A 23950-nucleotide genomic window follows, 5' to 3' on the forward strand; every position below is an offset into this window, starting at 1 on the left:
CATGTTGCAATTACACAATTTTCTCTATGGGGAGAAGAAAGTATTTGGCAGAATGTACAAATACATCAGGTTCTCATGTAGCACAAATTAAGCTGCGGCACAAGCACGTGTGGCTTCATAAAAATCACCGTAACTCACAAGCAGCAAAGGCACCGGCGCATCCTACATTGGACCACGGCACAGGAACCCCATCAGCTGAGACGGCACTTGGCCACCGGCAAGCCCACGGCTTTCCCCGGCAAAGCCACTCCCAACACCTTCGACCAGAAGGCAGGGAGCAGGATGGAGTGGGGAAAAAGCCCTTTTCAGAGTGGCGTCAGGGTCCATACTCCGTGTGAGCCTGCTGTAACCACGTTGTGTTTGGTTATGAACCTGCTGTAAGGGGGATGCTGGGCTACAGATCCCTTCTGGCCAAAATTTGGAGATTTATCTATATATACACACACAACCCTAATTTTGTTATTATATGTTTCTGTACTTGCATAATATCTTGGATACCTCAAATGCATGGATTAAAGGACAAACCCGGAGTGCTGGCCTGTAGCCGCAGAGCAAATACTCCAGCAGCCCAGTAAGAGCCACTGTAATGCCAGTGATGGACGTACAGCAACCCCATCTTCCAGAAGTGCATCCAAACCACACGTTTCGAAGAAGGTACAGTGTAAAACGGCAACCCCGACAGCTCCCAAACAGCCACACAACTCCACATCTTTTGAGCACAAAGCGTATTTAATTATCATTTACGCTGCAGTTAGGCAAACTAAAATTCCTCCTTAAAATCCAGCAATTTATGCCCATCACGCCTTTGTTTTGGGTCAACTTCAGTCATAAGCTCAGCAAAAACCACTGATGTTTCCTGACAGTGGAGGAATCCCGGTGGGGGGAAGCTTTTGGATTAAGCCGTACCCTTCATGTCTGAGTGAGGAGCTTGAGTTCTGGTGGATCAGACAGAAAGGAAGACAGCATACACTGACTCAATATAAAATACATCCACTGACAAGACGAAAAATGCCAAGAAGCTGAATTGGAGGGAGGGCTGAGACCTCCGATCTAATGACTAACCTTCTAACCATGCTTTGAGGGTATCTAAAAGAGGGCTATTATATCAGCAGAAGTTCTGGCCAGTTTTAATTCTTCCCCTTTTTCTTTTGCCCTTTCTTGCTTTATTTTGTTTATTCACATCTGTCCTGCTTTTAGTCAAACACTTTGGACTACTTCTGCTTTCTCCTGCATGGTCCCACCACCAGCAATGTCTGCAGGTGCTTCTGGCACTAGCCAACAAAAGTCACTGCAAGCAACAGGACAGATTGCCCTCTGCTTCTCCCACCATCGCCTGAGACCTCTGGTCTCCATGGTCCACCTCTGGTCTGCTTCTCCTAAGCCCTCTGTAGGACTTCTGATGCTCACACTGCTGTGTAGGTTTATTTTATTCCTTTGGGCTCTCCAGCTTCAATTCATCTGTGAGAGGAAAGCCAAAATGCTGAGGATCACAAATGGGAGCTGTGAAAATGTGAAAAGACTTAAGTGGGTGGAAAAGGAGAGATGACAGAAGAAACCCTCAATAATAGTCTTCACTGGGAAAGAAAAAGGCAAGGCAGCAAGGTCAAATGAGCCAGAGCAAGACATAATCCTGAGAAGAGCTGACATCCATTCATCTTAGCGGGATGTGAATTTGTCATACAATCATAGAAAGGTTTGGGTTGGAAGGGACCTCTGAAGATCATCTAGCCCAACCCCGCTGCCATGGGCAGGGACATCTTCAGCTAGACCAGGTTGCTCAAGGCCCCATCCAACCTGGCCTTGAACGCTTCCAGGGATGGGGCATCACCATTTTCCACCAACAGCACATCTCAGAGGAGAATGATGGTCTGGTGAAGCTCTCACTGCTGTCATCTCCACACAGCCCTACTGAGCTCAACAGCCATGGGCTCTTGCTAGGGTGAGGAAGAGCCAAATCAAGACATCTAAAGTCAAGAATATGAGTCACACTGAGAAGCAGCAGAAACCTTCCTGAAGAGGAGTTGCAACACCCTCTCCAACTGGACAAGCCTCCTGAAGACAGTCTATTGTCTTCTGGTGCAGTCTACTGTCATCTGGTGCAGTCTACTGTCATCTCACTCAGCAACAAGGTCAAGCCACAGAGGCAGGTCCAACGTGAGGCTGAAAAACCCCAGGAGACCCTTCAGATTTGTGCGGGGGTATACTAACACCTTGGGCTGCAGGAACCCCAACATCTCTGAGGTCTCATGAAGAGCAAGAGTCAGACAAAAGCCTTTCTGGCGTTGTCTCCAAAATGACATTTTATCTACTGGAGAGAATTTTTCACTTCCCAAAACAAAGCACTGCATTATAGAGCTCGTTTGAAAAGATTGACATGGTTTCCCTGTGAATAAATTAATCAATTTTATTAGACTTGATGCTAAATTCCTGACTGACGGTGCCACTTCTGAAGATGCAAGCTGCCGGCTGGCTGCCATGGAAGAAGTCTGGAAGGTGACAGCTCAAAGAGCTAACCAAGATTCAATAAGCACACCAAAAATAAAAATATAAAAGAGTGTATTTTTTAACCCCTTGATCACTCTCATTATAAAATTCTAGTTAGATTGCCTAACTATCTGAGGATTAACAGATGAGGCAGGGTTATCATCCTGGTTTGGATATCATCATAGTTTAACCACCATGGTAAAGTATTGGCCATCACCAGGATTTTGTTAAAGGATAAAAAAATGCACATCTTTTTCTAACCATAGAATTAAAAATAAATAAATAAAAAGCCTGATTGCTTAAGACAAAGCTTTAGAAAATCTTAAGGTAAAATGTCTACGCTGGATGACGCCTTGCATGCCTCAATCAGGACTTACAGTAACCGTGTGCTTCCCGAAAGTCCTTACCTACTACCCACGTTTGAGGTGTAACCCAAAGGGTTCTGGGCTCAATCCTCCACCCCAAAACCACCTGTCGATACCCTTCTGTTACCACACAGACACCCAGGAACCCAACGGAGAGGACCAAAGAGGGTGTGGTGATGCACAACCCCCTGGACTGGGTGTAGACCAGGGACAGAGGTGTCAACCGGAGCTCCCTGTCCCCTCCAACCCAGAGGATCTCTTTGGAGCACTGGGAGTGGGACATCACTCCCACTGGGATGCCACAAGGGGACTGGTTTAACTTTACTTCCCTTCTCCAGTTATGGACTGAGCAAAACTTGGTGATGAATCATGCTCAGGTTAATTTTTTGGACCAATATCTAGATCCGGCGTTGGGTCAGGGCAGTCATTTACATTTGCCAGAGACACACACCACCACACAAAGCGTTTGGGTGAGCCCGAGAGGCTCTGATGGGACTCCTTCCCAACCGTTCCATCCTGCAGCAACCATTAACCACTGACAGCATGATGAGCAGGAGCCCAGGCACGGCAGCCACCACCAAACATGCCACCATTTACTCCCTTCATTGACAGTCGGCAGGGATGATGGTGACCCCATCCACACATCTGTGTTTTTCCCCATGAAGACCACTCCATGATGCAACTACTGCAGAATTTAAAGATATTTACTGCAGCTTGCTAGCATTTTGGTGGCCAATCGAGCAGATTTGCTTCCACCACATGCTCTTTGCTCCCCAACAGTACAACAACAGCAATACAACTCACCACCGTGCTAGAGGGTAGATGTCAGCCCAGAAAGACAACAAGCAGGCGTGGAGGAAGCGTGCAGACCCAGGGCTGCGACCACTGCCAGCGCTGCGGTGGCAGCAAACGTCCCCCATGGGGGACAGTCATGGCTGCCACCTCCCGAGCAGCTGCGGGAAGCCCACACACCACAAGAAGCCCATGCATGCTCTTGGAAAAACCCAAAGCGAGATGCATTGCACCAAGGGTTAGGGCAGCCAGGCAGCAGCTCTGCCTCTTCCAGCCTGATCTCCAGCTGGGTCGTGGGACCCCTGCTTTGTAGCAAAAAGCCCGTTGAGATGCTGCACAGGGCTGCAGTCCGCTGTTTTGCAGGGGCAATTACTGCATTACACTCGGGGAACTATCTCAGATACACAGACCCCAGCCATTGTAGCGATAGGACAAGGAGTAATGGTTTTAAACTAAAAAAGGGTAGATTCAGATTAGATATAAGGAAGACATGTTTTACGCTGAGGGTGGTGAAACACTGGCCCAGGTCGCCCAGAGAGGTGGTCAATGCCCCATCCCTGGAAACATTCAAGGTCAGGTTGGACGGGGCTCTGAGCAACCTGATCTGGTTGAAGATGTCCCTGCTCATGGCAGGGGGTTGGACTAGATGACCTTGAAAGGTCCCTTCCCACCCAAACCATTCTGTGACTCTATGATTCTACGATTCATTAGGTGGATCTGATTATTTCCCCATGTTATTAGGTATGCATGGCACTCCATGGATTTTACTTCCAAATTCCTCAGCAGCTCCAAGTGACCATGAAGGCAGTTCCACACGCTGCAACCTGGAAACCCAAACAATGCTGTTTCTCTTATTAAAAACAGTTCCCTAATTTTACAGCCCCACCCCCCGCAGCATGAGACGCTGCATGGGCACACCGTCAGTGCAAAACATCCATCCCCACGGTGCTTCAATGACCACTGTGCTGCCTACGAGCCCAGAGCTTGGGTTTTCAGCCCAGCTCCAGGACACAACCCGAATCTTCTCCGACCAGCATCTTCCAGTTATTTAAACAAGTTACTAATTGCTGTTCTGAAAGGCATTTTTTGCCCAGTGCATTTCAAGGACTTGAGAAAACTCAAACCTCTATTTTGCTATTTCAAAGGGTCCTACTAATGCTCACAGGAATGGGGATGTGGTGCCACAGGCAGAAGGTTTTGCTCACTGGGACATTAGGACTGACCATTAATTTACCCCCGACCAAAGCAAACAATCCATCAAAGCCAGTGAGTGCTTCACCTTCACAATTAATGTCCTACCTTCACGTAACCAACCGTATCAGCAAGACGAGCTAAGTGCTGTGCTGCAGCTTTTTAAATGGAGAAGGAAAGCCATTAGTAAGATAGAATGAAAAAACCCCACTGAATTTGGTTTCTTTTCTGCTGAAAGTAAATCTTTTGAAAGGCCATATAGGGAGATATTAAAAAAATAAAACCACACAGAAAGAAAAATACAGCTTAAAAAATAAAGCATTAACAGCCTCTTCCAAATGAAGCCAAACCCTTATGAAACCCACTGAAGATCTACGCAGAGAAACTCCTCAATAATGGGATTACTGGTGTTAAAGAAACATCCTCAAGCTGCCACCAGCTCTGTCCTTATCCCCTACCCAAGTTTATGTGATGCATGACAGAAGCGGCATGTCTGCCTTTCATCTGTGCAGATTTTAGAGCTACACAAGATTGTTTGTGACCGGAGGATCTCAACCAGCTTCTGCATCACAGCTGGTGCCTGAGCCAGGGCAGAGACCACCTTCTCACCTGCTTGTAGAAGGTAGGATGGGGTCACCGTGTTTCTCCTCACAAGGATGAAGGAAAGCCTCCAGCCTCTAGAGCATATCCCACAGGATTTTACTGCCAAAGGGGATGAAGACTGATGCCACCTGCTGATGACCTTACTCTACAGAAATGTGGCTGCATCCTTGATGTTTCCCGAGTGCCTGCAGTCGGGTGGGGTTTTCAAAACATACAGAAAATAAGCAGTGTATCATGCCAAATCTTGCTCTCAAGCAGATGATAACTGAGATACAAAGAGAGCAGTCCCAGCACGAGCTCTTCTTCCACCAGCCAGAGAAGGTTTGCAGAGCATCACCGAGGACCTCCTAAATCACTCAGCAGCATGGGCGGTAGGTAGCTGATGGTGCTCACAGGATATCTGCTAAGCCTTTCCCTATTTATTAACTTAATTAGGTATCAGACAGCTATTGAAATTTGTGTACAATACAAGATTTGGAAGAGATGTAACCATCGCTGAGAACAAAAATGGATTATGAAGCATCCCAGGGAGTTGAAAAATACAGGCAAGAAACAAAATGAAACTCAGTCAAGCACAACTTTAATCAATAGCCACAGGGGGAAATAACCTCAGCTGCAGGGAGAAGTGGCTCCTACTGCCATTTAGTGGGTTGGGGTGGTGTTATGTTATTTTTTTTTTAAATATTTAACAGTAGTCAGATGATACAGAGCAAGATATTGGATGGGAACTTAGGCAAAATGCATCAATGACATAGCAGAGCTCATGGATATTTGGACACAGTCAGCAGAGCATGGAGAATGAAGGGTTCGGGGTTTTAGACGGCGTTGGTAGCTATCTATGCATAATTAGCTAAGCAAACAGAGGATTATGCACAGCTGAGATCACCTTCTCAGCAGACAGATAGCCACAATTGGTCCTAAAAGAGCAGCATGAATGACAAAGGGATTAAAGGGATTTATAAGAAAAAGATTAAAACAACAAGGTGGGTGCAGTTTGACCAAACCCCAGTGAAAAGGAGAAGCTGCTTGAACTCAACAGGTCTGGACTGCATATGACATCCCGCTGTCTGTGCGGTCCCTATGTGATCCATACAGTGGATGCAAAGGGGGGGATTTTCAAACCGAGATGACCTCGGTTGAGGAGTCTTGACTTGGAAGAGCAAGATCATCAAGGAGCTTCCCAAGAAGGATGGCAGGAGAGGTACAGGAATTATTTAGACTAATTAGAGCAGGATCCCACTTTGGGAAGAGGAACGAAGTAGGTAGCAAAAGGTTTATTTTTACTTTCGTGGGTGCGACTGCAGAGTAGTTTGCTTCAGAAATCACCCCCTTCACCACCATTGGCAATGCCTGCTGGTGTTACAGCAGAAGCTCCAAAACACCTCCGCAATGTCCTGACCTGCACCCCCCTGCCACATCCCAGCGGGGGGGCAGAACCAGCCCCCCAGCCGCCTCCTTCTCTACTGGCATCACACCGCGGGTTACCACAGCTGACACTGAATCCGAAGAACTACGGTTTCTTTACCTTCAAACTCGAGCTGCGTTTACCTCCTGCCGCTCTGGAGCAAGGGGAGCCAGGAGCTGCCGCGGATGCCCAAGCAAGGCTCTGAAGAGCAGCTGCTTGCTCCTGCTTATTAAAAATACTCGGGCATCCAGGAGCAGAGGGAGTACAAAAAAAAAGGTGCTTTCTAGAAAGCAATGGAAAAGCAACAAATGACAGGTAATACTTTAGGAGATGGGTTGGTTTCCTTAATATTTATTTACATTATAGTAATATCTAGAGGTCCTGAGCAAGACTAGGGACCCGTTACACGAGGGTCTACAGGGAGGATGCAGCGGCCACTGCCTGCAAGCACTTCCAAAGGAAAACACATCATATGGCAAAAGCACCCCGGAGCTGTGAGATGGTAAGACTGAGGCCATACAGCAAGCCAGAACCTGCCTCTGAGACACCAACCAATATTCAAGTCAGGCTCAGAAATTAAACTCTGCGGTCTAAACCTGAGCAAGATAGACCAGGACTTTTGCATCCTTGTGGGTACCACCTCGCTGGGCTGCCAGCCTGTGGTGGTACCATCCTCTGGCTGGTGGCAGAGGCTTACCTGGCTCTTTAGAGTCCTCCTTGAGATTTATTCTTCTCTGCCTCCGAGTCGCAGAGGTCACAGCTATCCCAACACACGACGATGATGTGCCAAGGCAAAGCAGGAGGACAAGGCATGAGGGGGACGAGCAGAATGAGGAGGGGTGAAACACAAGGTTGGAGACACCCCTCTTAGAGAGGAATTGGGCAAACTGCAGGGAATGCCACTTCAAAAATACACATTATTTTTTTTTTTCCCATCTTCAGTTATCTTCATTTGTGTAGGGCTTAGATTTCAAGACACCTCCCTCTCTTCTCAGCTGATATTTTAGACTAACCATATGGAGGAAAAGGGAAAAAAAAAAAAAACCCACCCAGCAACAGTAGCGTGCAATGGAGGCGAAGTTGTAGCTTGTTGCATCATTATTAATCCCTTATTACCATCACTCACAGCTGCAGCAGACGCCTCCAAAACACAAGAATCCCTGCCCTGAGGTATTTACAGAGCCACTTAGATGTGATATAATTAAGAGGTAAATAAGGCAGTAGGGAACGTAGTGGAGGGGAAGGAGGGGGAAGGAGGACACAATTAACTTCAGCTGCTTTGCAGAGGTTACCCCCATTTTACATTACAGTGTGCTGTGCTCACAAACTGTTGGGCTTTTTTTGGGGGGGGAAGCCATCTGGCGTTTTAACCACCAAACCCCGCTGGCACCAGTCTCCATCATCCACTGCTTTCTTATTTAACGCTGCTGCCGAGCGGGATGGCACCTTGACTCTTCCAGCACTGCCCAAACACCCCGCAGACACCCCCCTTCTCTCGAGTTTCCAGCCTCCGTCCCCTCCATCGCAGTCAGCATCCCTCTTCTCCCACCCAACTGCTCCACAGAAGATTTAACAGGGCAGCGAGCAGACAGCATGGCTCAGAATGGCTCGAAGAGCAGCAAAGCAGCACCCCTACACCCTACGCCTGCTTGATGTCCCTTGTCCTCCTTGGACATCCTTTCTGCCCATGTTCTGAAGTCATGATGTGACTTTAGATACCCTCCCTGTTTGCATGTTGCCCTCCAGGACCACAGCTTTTGCCAATGGAGCGCCAGGTTGTACTTTTAAATGATACATTCCAGGTCTTAAAAAGAAAATGAGTAATACAGGGGGAGGAAACCTGACCACAAATCCTATTGCCCCTCAGGAAACGTTCCACCAACACCAGCCCCTACAAAACTCAGCCCGCGGGGAACTGCTTCAGGAGCTGCCTGAGCAGATGGACGGGCACTTGCTTTGCAATGACGTAGGCAAAAGTGGATTCATTGGAGGATGACAGCCACGGGTGGAGAAGCTACGGGTGGAAAATGCTACTGGAAATCACACTGTGCAAGGACAAAAATCTACCAGTCATGAGCGCTGCGCTGCTGCTACATCCACTCATCACTTCGGGCCGTGTGATGGCAGGACATGTGGCCGACCTGCAGCAAACTGGTGCCCAGGTGCCCTTCCCAGTCCTCTGGGACCTCTGACCACAGACCCAAGCGCATGAACAGCAGATAATATCCCATAGCAGATAATTCCTATTAATTTCAGACATGTGCACACACACCACGTCCCTCCTGTTTGTGTGCAAATCCCAGACAGGTCTGGAAAGCAGCACGGATAAAACCGGCATGGGGCGGGATCCTAAAAGCCGCTGACAGCTACCTGCGTAACTTGGGAGCCTCAGGCAAGGCACATCATAAGAAGACACTACACATTGCGCTGATCATGTTTGAAAAGAGGAAATTCTTGATGCAGATACAGCCCTGCTCCAGTCCGGAGCTGGATCTCACCCTGGCTGGAAACCACCGCAAGGAGAAACAGGAGCTGAGGATGAACGTGGTGAGCTCTCCCACCCGCCCATCCACGTATCCTCGTGTCATCAAGCCTTTTCTAAGAAGACAAACTTTTTAAGCCTACCCTGGATACCTGATCCTCGTCTGGCAAAAAGCCTGGAGCAGAGCAGGTTCCTCTTGAAGACCAGAGGAGGACGGGAGCAGTCAGAGCCCTGCAAAGCGAAGGGCCATCGTGGGACCTCGCAGGGAGCCCAGCAGCATCTCACCCAGCGGAGACCTCAGCTGCAGCCAAGACTAACCCAGCACAGCGTCACACACCCCACTTCTAGCCATCGGATCCGGGAGATAATGCCGTATCCCACACCTTGCATCACAAATATTTCATTTTCATGGTTGAAGCTACCCACTTGATTAAAAGCAGTCTTGATAATTAAGGTTTCCAACCAATCGCTTCCTCTGCAGCCCTGCTGGCTACAGAGATCTTCATTTTCTGGGAACAGAAAGAGGGAGAAATGGGGTTGGAGCTTCCTGGTGCCCTGAGGAGTTGAATTGGTCTGTGCAAGGAGATGGGGGGGAATTCAATGCCACTCACTAAGGCCTAGGGTGATGGAACAGTGCTTTGGGGAGGGGCTGAGCCTTGTACACAGCCAGGGATCATTGCAAGGAGCAGCTCTGTTGGAAATTACTTTTTTTTTAAACATCTGTAGCTGCACTCGTAGTACCACAGTAGCATTAAAAGAGGTGGTAACTATTAGCATGCTTAAAAAAAATTCTAAGTTTGCCGCGTTCAGCATCGTAACCAACATTTCCATGACAAGTCAGGCTAAAACATGTTCAAAACAACCGTTAGCAAAAGCAAGGTACACAAGGACATTTCAGCATCACATTCCCCTGAGTCTGATGTCAGAGATACAAACCTGCTAGGAAACATAAAAAAGGAGCAAAAATAATTGCATCACTTCATGCCCTTTGAACAACCTTTGGATCCTGATGGCTTTTGCCAGGAAGAATAATGAAAGTCAAACTAATTAAGCAACGAACATGCCTACAGTACAAAGTGTGAAAACTTTAAAAGTCTGGCAAGTTGTTAGGAAGTGCTCAGCTCCTGGCCCCGCTTTCCTGCTGTCGTTCTGGGAGCAACCATGATACAAAAGCTAAGTTTTGGGTTTTTTCTCCATTTTAAGCATTAACTCAGAGATCCAAAATGGCATATGGTGGAAACGGTTGATTTTGAAAACATTTCTGATCCTGCAAACAGGCATCTACCGGCTTGTAATGTAATTAATTCAATGCTGCTTGTCACAGCGACCTGAACAGCCCCAGGAAGATGTCCCATGACAACCAGCAGACCCCCATGTCCAAGCCCATGGCATGGACACCCTACACATGCTGGGACCTACCAGTGAGTTGGCTCCATGTTTTTGGTTCCTGACCCTCACTGCAAAAAAGCTGCCCAGCTGGAGCTTTGCCCAGCTGCAGGAAGGGGTTTTGTCCTCCACCACCTATTTTCTCTGCTGATGGAAGTATCTAAAGTGACCCACAATGTCTCACCACCACGAGCAAGCACAGAAAACCTGGAGCACCGGGAACCAGCACATGTGGATGCCCTGTACTTCTGTTGGGAGCGATGGGCTGGTGGTTGCTGGTGTGGTTGGCAACATCATGGCAAGCCCAAGCCACAGTGGATGCTCCACCTCAGCTGGTATCAATGCAGATCCTGCGTCCTCTTGGCCACCAAGCAAAGCACGTGTCGATGAACCAAACCATTTGCCTGCTTCACCCACCCAAGTCCAGGGTGACCTCTCCAAATATCAGAGCTGATCTGGTTTTGTCCACTCAAGAGGGACAAAACAACAGTTTCCTTCCTTTGGGTTTCCAGACAGGACCAACAACAACAGCAAAGAGAGTCAAGTCCCTCCATCTCTTCCCAGAGCTGGGTAAGGACCAGGGAACTCAAAATTGTGGAGAACCATGAATATTCAGACTAATCTGACTGGGAGAATGGGGATGGTAGATGCAGAAGCACTAGAAGGAAGAAACAGCAGAAGGGGGGCTAAAAAATGGCGGATGTTGATGGTAGCCAGGTTAACAGGTCCTCAAGATCTCAGCACACATCCACCTGCAGTGTGTCAGGAGAGCCAGGTCAGGAGACAAAAAAGAGTAGGTAAATCCTGCAATGGGACAGGGTGGACGGACTGACCACTGTCAGCTCCTCCAAGGCAGGAAGAGGCACATGCAAACCCTCAGAAGAAGCCAGGAGGTGAGAGAAGCACACAAGCTGGCATCTCCATCCCACCTCCAGGAATCCTGAGCTGACCCCCTGGGCACAAGCAGCTTGTGTCCAACACATGTCTTGGTCCCACAACTGTGTGGATATGACAACGTGAGTATGGATCTGTGAAATCCATTTTGGATCAGATTTATTTCAAACCAAAATCACTTTCCCCTGTTTTAAGGTCTTGCACAGAGACTTGCTTCATCGCTGATGCAATGCTGAAGCATTATTTCCCACAACATGCTGTTAACTGAGATTTCACCCTGGTCACCACCATCATCAACACGTACATAAAACTGCTAGACGATAGGTGAGAGGAGCCCAGCGGAGAATACAAAAAAGCAAATATCACAGAGAAACAACGAACTCATGACAGATGTGAGTCTGAGATTTCAGGTCCCAGCTCTTCTCAATCCTCTTGGCAAATCATCATCTCCCTGTACCGTCTTTAAAATCAATTTGCCCCTCTACGAGACACAAGATACTTTCTGCTACTCTGCCTTACCAGTCTGGATCCTAAGTTTTTAATGGAAAGAGGTTCTTTTAGTGCCACGGTGCCCCTTTTTGATGGAAGACCTACATCAATAACGCAAAATATTTTACAAGGGTGAACAAAAGAGCTCTGAAAGCGCAGATGGAGATTTAAGACTCAAGAGCAGCATCACAATACCCAACGCTTGGACCTTATTCTTGTGCTATTTAGTGATGCACTGATGTCATCAGCGACAAAAAAAAAAAAAACCTGGGGAAAAAAAAAAAAAGATAGAGCCAGGTTTGGAAATGGGAATTTGCTCATGCCACTCAAGAGAGGTGCAGCAGTGCCTTTGGCTACAATTTACTTCAAGGTTTTAAAGGTTTACATAAATCCTAAACAATCTTCTCCATCACTCCAGCCTGTTACAGTGATGTACATCAAAAACGAAGGCACTGTCGATGTCAGATTTACGGTGGAAAGCCCTACAACACCTTCCCCCACGCAGCGAGCTCGAGGCGATGACTGTATTTTTATTCACTCTGCGTAATCCAGCAACTCTGGGGCGGCGGGTGCTGCTGCCATGCAGGCAGGGACGGTCCTGGACCCAAGGAGTGAGCTAAGGGCAGGAGAAATTCAAGCATCAAACCTCGTGCGAGAGCTCACTGACACAGCAACTCTACGCGAACTTCAAAGGGGAAGAGCTCCTTCAAATTGTGTAACGCTTTGCTAAAGGGAACCCACTTACATGTGAAATCATTAACTTCATCTGCTGCTTTTACTTCTTCCATCAATGATTAACGAACATTAAGCAATCAGCATTTTTTTCTTTTAACGAGGAACGCTTTTCTTTTTAAAAAAAGAAACTAATGTCCTTACTTCTGCAAGTCGCTGTGAGGATGCATGCTAGCTCTACCCAGCTTAAACATTTACACATTGATTTTCAAGGTCACCGCTGAAATACGTCATTTTCTACTTAGCACATTCTGCTACAAGCGCATGGCTGTATTCAACGCTGGAAATGCTGCGCGCAAGGGTGCAGCACCGAAAACAGCCTCAGCAAAGTTCAATCCATAAAAGAAATCCGAAGTAAAATGCCCGAGGGAAGGCGGCCTCAGAAAATGCAAATATCATTCATTAGCCGGACGCCGGCTTTTCTTTGCGCTGTTGTATAAATGCTGAATAAAAGTGACAGCAAAGGTTTCCCCCCCTCCCATCCCACGCAGCTCGCAGCAGGGGAGCGTGGCGAGCCCGGCCATGCGAACACCCCACCGCTCGCTCCCAAACCCACCGCCAAACCACCACCAACCCCAGGGGTACCTTAGGAGGAAGAAGCCATCGTCCCTTACCTGAGAGCTTCCCAGCTCCGCCGCTCTGAGCGCCGGCTGCGCAGCCCCCCGATGACGAACATGCTGCCGTGAAGCTCGCCGGCTCCCGCTCGCTCCCGCGCGCTCCCGCCATGTGCTCCCCGGGGGTTGGCGAGCCCTTCAGCGCCCGCCGGCACACGGTGCCTCTGCCATCGCAGGCGAAGGGACTCGCCGCCAGCTTCTCCCACTCGATTCCCGCACCGGCTGGCTGATAATGAAACCCAACGCACGCTGCCGGCGCCGAGCGAGCGCTGCCGATGCCACCTGCCAGGCGGCTCCGACGGCACGGGAGCGAGCGAGAGCAGCAACGCTTGCAGCTTGCTGTGATTGGAAACAGGAGTGGTCCCGTCCTAGGGACTCTCGTATTAAAAAAAAAAAAAAAAGATAATAAACGTCTTGAAATCAAAAGCAAGTTTGCTTTTTTTTCTTTTTAAATTCAGACACAACGCAGGTTTTTAATCCCTGAGTCCTTATAACGCACCATGCTAGCTGAATGTGCCACAAATGTTATTAAACTTCGCCTTATAGCCTTCTATATCATAGAAAAATTACCATTTCACAGAAGAAACTAAGGTGCAAGAAAAATTCCTTTACCTGAATTGTATCAGCACCTCCCACATCCCAGCCGGGTGACCGAGCCTGTGGCTGCTCCATCAAAAACAGGCATTTTTGCACTTAAAAGCAGCAGCTTTTTTATTCTCCAGCTTGGGAAAAGGGCTCCTCTCAATGTCAGCCTGGACTTACATCCAGGTGACTGTAGGATAAAAGCAGGATCAGGCTGCACATCAATCTGGCAGTGATCAGGACCCCCCCGCACTGGTCTTTTCCCCAGCAGTGATGTGCACCACAGACAGTATATTCTGCTAGAATTTTGGATGAGCCTGGCTCATGTATGGAGCTGGGGGGAAACAAAAAAAATAACAATTCAGGAGAAAAAAAAAAAAACCACAAACTATTGTCACCCTTCTGCTTTCCAGCAAAGGGACCTGTGTCCAGGGGGAGCTTGGTCCCAACCACCCCCAACAAGCAGGAGCATGGAGACTCGCCGTATCTTCGTAATGAGTCACATCACAGGCACCATCAAGGTCTGGATGTTGGGTTTTTTTGAATAGCATAAACAAAAGTAAACAGGAACCTTAAGAAGTTTGGGCTGTAAAATGGCTCTTTTGATCCAGATCCAAATATTTTCGGTTTTGCCATCAGTGTGGCACCTGAACGTCTGATTTTGGGGACCCTGAGGAAGGTCCCTGCTCCGCTGCCCTGCTTAAAGGAACATCGGTTCTCAAATTCTTTTCTTCAAAACCATTTCCACCATGGGATTTACACAGCACAGCTATAGACATCAAAGAACAGGAGGAGAAAGCACTCAAAAAGTCACGGAGGGAGGAAACTTCAACAAGAAACCTGAAATAATGTGTGTTGGTAGGATGGAGAGATACAGAAATGATGCTCGGGAAGAAATCAGCAAAGGACAAAATGCTTGGAGCCACTGCAGCTGTGTTATATCAAGGAATAAAAAAGCCCGAATACTTTAAAAAAATAAAAGAAATTTTTTAAAAAAAGAGGAAAAAGGGTAGGAAAAAAGAGCTGGAGGAAGACATGGAAGGAAGTCCTGGAGAACTAAAAGCCTATATAGATACAGCTGCAGAATAACTTAATTAAAGAACAATGTCCAGGTAGCATTTTCCCTGCTCATTGAAGGGGGGCTGGACCAAGATGACCTTTAAAGATCCCTTCCAACCCAAACCATTCTATGATTGTATGATTTTTTTGTCCAGGGAGGATGTTGTTACTTGCACGATAGAGTCTGAGGACCACAAATGTGGAACAGCCAAGCAGAGAACATGACAAAATGCAGGAAAGAATGTCAGGCGATGTGGAGCAGTAACACTGGGGTGTATAAAAAAAAAAAAAGAAATTTAAAAAATCAGGTACTACCGCCACAAACAACAGTATAATAAATACAGTCTTGATCATCGACTGCAGAGACCTTATGTGGTCTAGCTGTACTGAGATGGCACAAGGGTAAAGAAGGAAAAGGGTTGTGAGCTGAAATTAGAGTGTAATTCTGCCAAAAACCCAGCACCCAAATGAAGACCCTATTTCATCTACAACCATGGAGAAAATTAGGCTAAAGACTAAACCCCATCACCTGCTCAAAACCCAAGTTTCTGACTGCCTTATTTCAAATAACAGCACATTTTGGAGGGGATCCTTCCAGCCTTTCTGCCTTTTGCAGTCTTGGAGGAATTGGGAAGTGCATAATATAAATTAAAAATAAAATAATTGAGAAATATGGGAAGTTTCAAGAGTTTACCAACAAATTCCACCCCTTCAGCTGTTCGATTTTTAACAACTTCAGCAGCAAAAAAATTACCCTTGCTGGAATGGCCCGGCTCCAGGAATGAATTTGATTCCAGCTGTTGTGTTAAATGAATGATTAATAGATGTCTTTGTCTTGGCTGCATCTGCCTTTCACGAGAACATTGATGTTAAAATGGGCATAACACCCCAATTCTGCCTTTGGTGTATTTTTCACTCCACCTCTTCACCTTCAAGGAGATAAGAAAGAGTCAGATGGGCAGAAGCTAATGCAATGTCACCATAAAAAGGGAAATAAACTCGGTAAAATCCAGCTCTCCCAATCCAGAGTTAAATAAGACAAAGAATTTGGAATACAAAGAATTTGCAGAAGCTACAGAGCTCCTGCAAGGAGCCCAAGTTTCATTTTCTTGCCCATTCTCCTGGGCACGGTGATTAATTACGAAGGCTGCAGAAAACAAGCGAGCGGAGGGGAGCCGATTCCCTGCCAGCAGCACCGAGCCCCAGCCTCGCGCGCTGCTCATCCATCACCCGAACCACTGGCAAACCTCAGCCGAGGGCAACGTCCACTGCCCGCAGCCCAAACCGCACATCCCCAGCTACAGCCCGCTGGCAAGCTGGGAACTCTGTCTGACCTTCAGCCATTCCCACCGAAAAGAACCACCAACTACAGGTTAATCTACTTCAGTATCTTTTTTTTTTCCAAGGTATTCGACAATTAAACACCAGAAACTGAGAACCTTTCTAGATAAAGTAAAATAGAATAAACTAGAATAAAATAAAATAAAATACCCTGTGGCAATTCAATCATACCATCAGGTCACACCCCTGAGCATCTCACTCTCAACTCCGCATTGATGTGCTTATACAAATACTGGTTCTTTTTAAGTTCTCTCCTGAATCAAGCATAGGGTTTTGAGCTAAAAGGCTCCAAATGGTTCACGTAGGGCAAATTCAGCTCAGAGTAAGTTTTAACGTCAATGATCATTCTTCCCCAGATCTTCTACCCTCTAAACCTTTTGGCATCACTGCCACTCCATCACAAGGCCCCACGCCGTGACAAATTATTAAATCTCCAGATCAAGTACCAAGGTTTTCAGAAAAGGAATTTAAAAAAGAAGTTAAAGCTGTTTGTCTGTCAAATAACCCTACGCGGCAGTTAGCTAGGGCATTCCGAGCTGAGATTTCGCTTTCTTTTATGTTTACTTTTATGTTTGCCTTTGAGAGAAGAGGTGTTGGGTGCAGCTCCAAACAAATCAGAGCTCTTGGCTTTCCATCTTAGGTCAACAGCAACGGCACCCAGGGTATCTTCCAAAAGCTCCTCCAAAATTGAAGTTTAAACCAATGGTTGGCTACAAGAACCCAATGAAGAACCACAGACCATGAAGGGACGGGACATGGCGGTCTGGCTGCTCGGCATTTCCAGACGCCACGACAGATCAGAGGTGTAATGATAACAGGCAAGACAGAGAAGCTGTGGATGCCCCATCACTGGAAGTGTTCAAGGTCAGGTTGGACGGGGCTTTGAGCAACCTGATCTATTGGAAGATGTCCCTGTGTATTGTAGGGGGGTTGGACGAGATGATCTTCAAAGGTCCCTTCCAACCCAAACCGTCCTGTGATTACAAGATTTTAGAGTCCTTTCAAAAGACCTCGAGCCTGATCTCGTGCAGCTGTGGGCAACAGCTGCAACAGATTTATAAAACACCAACTAATCTGAATTTACTCCCAGTGTTCAAAGTTTCCTGATCTAAATGAGTCCAAAGAGGTGGAGAAGCAGTATGCAGGAATTCGGAGTAAGAGGATCGCTAGCACAATACCAGAAGTGCCCATTTGTAACGTAGGGTAAGATGAGCTCTTGACATTGACCTTTAAAAGCCAGCATCTCAATGGATGTCATTCCAGGTTAGGGAGGGAAAATGAGGTTTAGTTTATCCAAGACACGACTGCCTTGCAGTGAGCAGGTGACACTCCAGAAGGAGAACTTCAGGGATGAAAATTATTTTCATGATACATGAAGGAATAGAAAATGTTCTTCAGATTTTACAACTGCTTGAATAAACTCCCAGCTTCACCTACGTCCCATGAGAACCCTCTAGCAGCCGTCTTGGAAAAGCTTGCAAAAGCAGCTATTGACAGAGCAAGCTGATGTAGCAACAAGAGCAGATCAGATGAGACCACCAGATACCTCCACTACTCTGTGCCTTGTACTTTACATACAAAACCCACAAACCACCTTACACTGACCAGCTACAGTGATCTTACTGCATTGACACTGATCATCTACTAATTATTTATAGAGACAAACATTCCATCATGAGATTTATCTTGATGCTCCAACAGCCAAAAACTCTTCCAGGAACCTGCAGCTTCTCCCAAAAGAGGGATGTGCTTCTTTACGCCTTACGCCAGCAGCATCTCTTTGGCCCACCTGCATGTGTCCATGGACCACTGCTGGAGCTGAGCAGAATAAATACAACACGAACACATGAGGCTCAGCACTTTGCTGAAGTGATTAAATCTACACGATCGTGTTAGCATCCTTTGACAGCCAAGCTCCAGAGAGGTTTCCTACCCTCTCCAGGTAGCAAACAGCAGACAAGGAGCATCCGAGGTAAATGTCTGAATGGGAAAGCAAGAACAAAATAGCTTTGTTTTGTTAAAAAAGCAACAAAACCAAGCAGCATGTTCAAGCCTCCGTGTTTGCCAAAGCCAACAAATTCAGCACCTTCCAGCCCAGCTTCTTGCACCACTGAAAAAAAGGTATAAGAAACTGGAAAAGTTGCTAGGTTATGATTTCTGCATCTAGAAAATTAAGTTCATTGTAAATGTCTAGTTTAAGCTACTGTCAGCACTTAATGTTTCTATTTACTCCAGTCCAAAAGAGCAAACTTTAAACAAAAAAGTGAACTTCATTAAGCATGTCACATTCTTTTGGGCATGCCAGCTACAGTGGTGAGCAAGATGCTTTTCCCAGCCTCCATGCTACAAGCTCCGACACACCAATGTGGTGTTTAAAAGCCCGAAGTCCCTCACAGCCCAGAGGCTGGATTTACTGAGGAAGAAATTGGTGACAAAACACAACTCAGCCCAACTTTTCTCATCTCAGAGATGCTTCAAGGTTGCTCAGTCCCTGCTCTGCATCAGCAGCTCCAAGGCTTACGGAGGTGTCTACGCACACGTGTGGCTGTTGCAAATTCACGGCACCTGAAGCTTTGACAACGGAACACATCTAAACCATGGTACAAGGAGGACATGGACCTGTCGGAGCAGGTCCAGAGGAGGCCATGGAAATGGCCAGAGAGCTGGAACACCTCTCCTATGAGGAAAGGCTGAGAGAACTGGGGTTGTTCAGCCTGGAGAAGAGAAGGCTCCAGGGAGACCTTATTGAGGCCTTTCAGTACTTAAAGGGGGCTTAAAAGAAAGATGGGGACAGACTTTTTAGCAGGGCCTGTAGTGACAAGACAATGGGCAACGGTTTTAAATGAAAAGAGGGTAAGGTTGGATTGGACGTAAAGAAGATATTTTTTACGATGAGGGTGGTGAGACACTGGAGCAGGTTGCCCAGAGAAGTTGTGGATGCTCTACACATCACTGGATGTGTTCAAGATCAGGTTGGATGGGGCTTTGAGCAACCTGATCTAGTTGAAGACGTCCCTGCCCATGGCAGGGGGGTTGGAAATAGATGATCTTTAAAGATCCCTTCCAACCCAAACCATGCTGTGGTTCTATGATCTCCCCATTTTTGGTTGGGTGGCCACACTGACAACTGCCACCCCAGATGCTCCCACACCACTACCTCTGTCACCATCACAACTGGGAGCAAAAAGGTGACAACCGCCCCTATGAGGTACAGCAAAACCTACACCTTGTCCTTCTTCACCCGGCTGCCATCCTGGTGACCAGCATGAACTGCTCGGGGAAGATGCAAGAGCACACAAAGGCATGGCCAAACCTCAGGCGTTGTGGGGGGGTTGGGGGGGGGTGGGCAAGTTGCAGAATACACAGTTCAGGACAGCTGTGGGGTTCATCATTAGTTCTCCAAGTAGCAGCCCCAAACTTCTGAGCCTTCTCCTGAGAAGTAGGTGGACGATATTTCCTCACCATGTATGTGTACCTAGTAGTGGTTATCCAACGTTACAGGACACTGCCAACAAATAAACTTGAAATCAAAGTTATTAGGTAACAGGCAGGAGCTTATTTTCAGTACCAGCTGGGTCAGCAAAGGAATCACTCATTTCTGAATGTTAAGCGTGATTACCAGTGCTAAAATCACCATTTTCCTTCTACCCACCCAAAATTTGCAGCTACAAACTCCTCTGTGTACGTCCACCTTGAGGCTTTAAGGTCCTGCTCTGGAGTGATAAATAAAAAATCAATAGCCAACACTTGGAGACGCCAGGCAGCTGGTTTTGTAACCCAGCTTCTGCACACTAAGGAATACTCTGAAACAAAGCCTTATTCTCCTCCAGGTTTCAGGCTGGGCTTCAGCCAGGACGTCCAAGAGTAAGAGTTTGCATTTCTCTCTCAAGAACCATCTCCAAGTCAGGTGTGGACACATCTGACCACTGTTTCCTCTCTTCCACCATGTACTGCAGGACAACCATACACACATTACATATATACCTACAAGCTGCAAGACCTTCTTGGCTAGAAAACACATTTAATGATGCAAAACCTCCACGAACTCTGGGTAAGGGAAGGGTGAATTTTGCTATTGAAATTGAAACTCAGCCTAGAATTGCTAAGCGACAAAAACAAAAGATGTTCTTCCCAACGGATGGCGTGTGTTATAAACTCTGCAGCGGTGCAAGCTTGATATTCAGCAGTAAGAAGTGCAAACTTAGGGAAAAAAAAAATGCAGAGCAGGCTTCTACCCCCCTAAATCCCTAAAATGCCTGTGTCAAAGGGGTTAAGTACACAGCAGACCACGTGAATTTGGAGCAGCAACCAAGGAATCCAAGCACAAAGCCAAAATTATATAAATCAGGGTTCGACTGCAAAACCACAGTTGTCATAAAACTTCCTCCTCTTATTTTGCTGAAGTGGGGGTTAGTCCACTGGGAAGATGGTACAGGGAAAGGTGTTTAAAACAACACCTGCACAGACTGACAAGACCCTGATGCTTTGATGAACTTGGTCTCTATGAAGAATTGCTTGACGCATGCCACAGAGGACAGAGGTGGGCACTCGGATAGGAATGGGGACACCTTTTTATCTCTTCTTCCTGAAAATATATAGAGATATTTACTGAGTCAGTAGCAAGACTTGCTACGTAATGCATATATGCATTTTTATATATATTTATATATTAAAAATTATTATTTTTTATTTCTATAGGTATCAGTGACAATTCCCTGCCTTGATGAGGATATATAATCAGGGTAGGAGACACAGTAAGGACACAGCTCCCACTGTTTGTCCCCAAACCCAAATGCCTGGCATCCCACCCAGAGCCAGGCAGAACTTGGAGCATCCTTATCCCCCCAGGGATTCACATCCACACCGAGCTGGCTCCCCTTCTGTGTAACCGGGCAGGCTGGAGAGCATGGGGATTTTGGTAGCAGCCATGGTCTTGATGCTGCAGGGGTATTCCAGGAGGTCTCCGTCCCTTCCACCACAGCGGGTGGAGGCTGCACACGAAGCAGAGATGTCCCCAAATGGCCCGTGCGCGGCCCATCTTCAGGAAAAGGCATGAGCTGCTTGCTTAACTCAGGGCTGCCTCGGAAGCAGATGCGGTATGTAGGTAACTGCACCTTAGGACATACCCCCAAAGGGAAGGAGCCTATTAAGAAACCAGACGATTAACCTGTAGCCTAGTATGAGCAGAGACCACCCCTGAGGGGTACACTGGTGTACTAATGGCATCAGCCCCGAGGCTGGTGGTCCTGCTGTCTGATCCCTTCCGAATCGATAAACCACTTCTTCAACCTTTGCTCTTCTAATGCCAGAAGGACGCTGTTCTTTTGTACTTTTGGGGTACTTTCCAGCCCCAAAATGCTTCACAAACAACACAGTTGGGAGCGAAGTGCTACATGCAGACCCTCCCCTTGCCAGGGGAAGGATCCATACCTCCTCAATCCTCTTACTGTAGTTTTAATGCCTCGTAAGAGGTTCCACAACAGGAATAATTATAAAGCGGTTATGAAAATAGCTGACCTCCCATGGAGCAGAGAGGTCCTAAGGGTTCAATTACATGACAAGAGAAAACAATCAAGAGACACCCTGGGTTCAGCCTTGCTTTTAAAAATGTCTTGCCTTTGTTATTCTTATCTAATTGTAATGGCTTAGGTAACCAACCTTAATTGCGAGCCAGCTGCGTCTGCAGTGCACACAGCGACCCTGGTACCTGCAGTGCCCATCAACAAAATCGGGTCTGCTGAGCTGGGATCATCCAGAGCATCCTACCTATTCCCAAATGGGAATGAACATCAAAAAGGCTCGTTATGTTTTTTAATTAAAGCTCTGAGGATGATGATGTTGTTTTAATGCAATGCCACTTTCTTCTTGTTCAACAGAATTTGTACCAGGAAAACTTGGGGAAAAGGTGCGTTTGGGGTTGGTTAAGGCTCAGCACCAGGAATCACCAACCATGGGTTATCAGAGATGGGCTTCCCATGTGGTCACCTCCAATCCTCCTCCCTCTCAAGCCTGAAAAGCAGGAGAAATGCTTCTCCAATGAACCACAGAGGGGAAAGAAAGTAACTTATTTATGCTGATCTTATTCTCCAGATCACAGAATCATAGAATAGAACAGTTTGGGTTGGAGGGGACCTTAAAGATCATCTAGGTGCCTCCAGAACCACAAAGGCACATGAAAATTAGTATCACAACAAAAATAATCCCAGTCTGACCAATAACATGCTCAGAAACCCACTGCACATACAGTGTCTTCAACAGGGGGATACAGGACAGATCCCAGTTGGTTGCCACCAAGGAACACGGTGGTCTCAGTTCCCACTGCACAACTCATAGATAGTCCTGGAAAGGACTACACCGTGCAGAAAGCTCTCCTCCAGCAGAGCAACCTGGAGAGAGCACCCTTCTCCGAAGGTGCAGGGCAATCCGGGCCAGCCTACACCCATCCATCACCATAAGGATGCTAAGAACCCGGCCTGGTCTATTATGAATTATTTTAAAAGGAAGATATGTGCACCTATCATCATCTCTGCGCTGCCATCAGCTGCAGTTAGAGCAAAATTATATACTACTAGCAAAGCAATTTGATAAAATAGCTGCATTACAGAAGAGCGTACCCTGAGATTGCTGAAGGCGGCACGTGCAAAAAGGGACAAAACTCGCAGGAAATTTTGAAATCCTTAACCCTTAGGGATCCCAATCTCATTATGTTCTAAAGATTCAAATGCACACAAGTTTAATCTTTTCATCTGTGCACAAAAAAAAAAAAACCACCAAAAACCCTGACCATTTTCTGCACCGCTCTGAGGGCTGAGTCTCCATCAGGCAAAGCACAAAACGAGGGCAGACAAAAAAAAGCAGCAGGGACAAGCGGCTCTCACTGAATGATGGACACAGCAGGAATCGGGAACCTCTTCTTTTTTACAGAAATCCTGCTGCTCAGCAAAGCCTTTGCTCTGAAAGAGGCTCCCACTGACTTCCAAACCGCAGCGGGGTCTTGAGACTCTGCCCTCTCAGAGGCAGGATCCGGATGGTGTGACAGGGGGTTGCTCAGGAGATGGGGCACTGGAATGACCTCCTAACACCCAGCACCAAAACAGCTCACCGCTGCCCTATTTATAATAATTGTTTCCAAGCAAACGAAAAAAAAATTAATTCTCAAATTGCTATGGTTTAAAAAGCTGCACATTAAGTGGGAAAACTACAGACTGCCTCTTCTTCCTGACATGCAGCAGTGAGAAGATGAAAGACCACTTGTTCCCTACAAGTAGCTGCTATCTGTGGTCCAGCAGCTACCTCTTTATGCCCAGGAGATGTTTTCGGTTCAATATAATCCCCCAGAATCAACCTCTGCTTGGTTTTGTCACAGAGCCTTCCCAATGAAGTCAGTGATGAAGCCTCTTGGACCAGAAAAGCTAGCATCTTCATCCTTCCTCTTCAGAGCATCAATGTGTGCCTCTGCCACCAGAGATTAGGAGAAAGCCTTTCCCAGGGCAGGATAAGCTGTAGCTGCCCACTCCAGGGATTTTTTTTT

General features: G+C 47.0%; 1 protein-coding gene across 5 annotated transcripts in view; it reads right to left on the bottom strand.

The window, feature by feature from the left end:
• The window catches only part of NCOA1 (nuclear receptor coactivator 1), a 185887-nt gene that overhangs the window by 76694 nt on the left and 85243 nt on the right, over positions 1-23950 (bottom strand). The window contains exon 1 of one of the 5 annotated variants that reach the window (XM_030038089.2): positions 13438-13634. The exons of the other annotated variants lie outside the window; for them this stretch is intronic. The gene's annotated coding sequence lies outside the window, so the exon portion shown is untranslated. Of the gene's footprint in view, positions 1-13437; positions 13635-23950 lie in introns of those variants that run through there. 5 annotated transcript variants of the gene reach the window in all.

Source organism: Aquila chrysaetos, chromosome 15 (genome assembly GCF_900496995.4).
Source record: "Aquila chrysaetos chrysaetos chromosome 15, bAquChr1.4, whole genome shotgun sequence".
NCBI lineage: Eukaryota > Metazoa > Chordata > Aves > Accipitriformes > Accipitridae > Aquila > Aquila chrysaetos.